Raw genomic sequence first — 1,868 nt, 5'->3', positions numbered from 1 at the left:
ATTATTATATATTGATTCATATATACAACATGTCTACTTTTATGATTGCATCATAAAGTTGACATGTTTTTACTTTTGGAAGACATCAGAGGGCTTCAAAGTTCAGCAGCAATTTTTCAAAGTATCTCTATTACCTCTAAGTGTGTCTCTTTATACGTGTGCTAAATAAAATCCCAAATGTCTTTTATTTTTCCCCTTTTTAATAGCTTGAACTTTTGCCTCTAAAAAATATTTGAAGTTAGGTAAGCCCGAACATCACCCTTCCACGACCCCATACCAACTTGTTCAAAGAGGACAGCAATCCCTTAAACCACTTATCTGTGATCCAAATATGGAGAAATTCTTATTACATATAAAATTTGTGGTAACGACAATTTTCAACAGCGCAACTCTATCTTCTTGAGGAAGGGAACTCCAAACCTTTATTTAATCTACTATTTTCCTTAAAAGGGGATTAAGATTGTTTTTCAGAATATAATTTGTCTCCCTCCCTATTTCTATACAAAGATATTTTACTGTGTTTCCCTTTCAAACAATGGTAACCCCACTAATCCTTGGTCTAGAGTCCTCCTGTATTATCATTAGTGATGATTTTTCCCAATAAATTTTTGCCCCAGAAAAACTACCAAAAATTCTTAATGCTATTGTTGCACAACCCGCCACTGCTCTGCGACATTTAACCAGAGCAGTTCAGTGGGCATTCATCAATGTCTATGCGCCATTTCATAAATTTGGTGCACGACAGCCACATTTTCCATAACTTTTTTGGTCTAAAGTGAACAAAAAGAGAGTTCACATTTGATTTACATTGCCCCTCATTGTTTACACTGTTAGGTGAAGTTAAAGCATCCTCATTGTCCTTGCGCATTATCAGGGGAAGGGCACAGACTGATTAAGACTTTGTTTAATTGAAAAGGAGACAGTGTCTTGGGTGGAGACAAAGTACACAGCAGGGATCCCAAAAATCAGATTAACATAAACAGGCTTGGGCCAATAAGGTGGATTTCTGGTGAGGACTTTTCTGAGGAACAGAGAGCTAAAGGTGTCCATAAAGGAAAACTGAGTCAGGCCAGGAGGAACCATATCAGACAAGGTAGCTATACTAAAGGTTCCTTTATTAGTGAATTTATTTATATATATATTTTTATTTTTTTTGCTGCTTGGGTTCATACTGTCTGTGTTCAGTATCGATGTCTTTCAGGAGATTTCTTATCACTTTTTTTTTTTTTTTCTTTCTTTCTTGGGCTTCTTGTTAGTATTTACTGTCATTATTGCCATATTTTTCTGTTGGGTTGTGTTTCTAGGTTATGTTCTGCTTTATATGATTATTATAGAATATTGGCCCCTTTATGACATTGTAATTTTTCATATTACATTTTTTCCCTCCTCCTCCACTTAAGTCATGTTTCTTATTTTTTAGTTTCCGGTCTAAATAGGTATATGATGACTTTTTTGCAGAACCATTTATACTGTAAGGTTTGGTTTCCACACAGGTTTTTTATACTGATGTTTTTGAGCCAAAGTCAGAAGTGGATCCATCATTAACCTGTTGGAGATGAAGGGCATACGCCCGTGGGAATTTTGGCCCCCGCCGCGCGCCGGGCGGGGACCGGGCCGGGGTGACTGCTGATATCTATCAGCAGGCACCCCGTGCAAATGCCCAGGGGGGTCATTAGACCCCCCCCGCATGTCGGCGATCGGCGCAAATCGCAAGTGAATTCACACTTGCGATTTGCGCCGATTCCGGGTCATTACGGGTCTATGGTGACCCAGAATAGAAGGGGGATCGCGAGTGTCTAAGACACCCACGATCCCCCTAAAGCGATAAGAGTGAGGTGGCAGAGTTGCCACCCCTCCTATCTCTGCTA

This window comes from Hyla sarda, unplaced genomic scaffold (genome assembly GCF_029499605.1).
Source record: "Hyla sarda isolate aHylSar1 unplaced genomic scaffold, aHylSar1.hap1 scaffold_2320, whole genome shotgun sequence".
NCBI lineage: Eukaryota > Metazoa > Chordata > Amphibia > Anura > Hylidae > Hyla > Hyla sarda.
The sequence above is the reverse complement of the archived record's forward strand: the minus strand, read 5'-3'. Positions refer to the sequence as shown.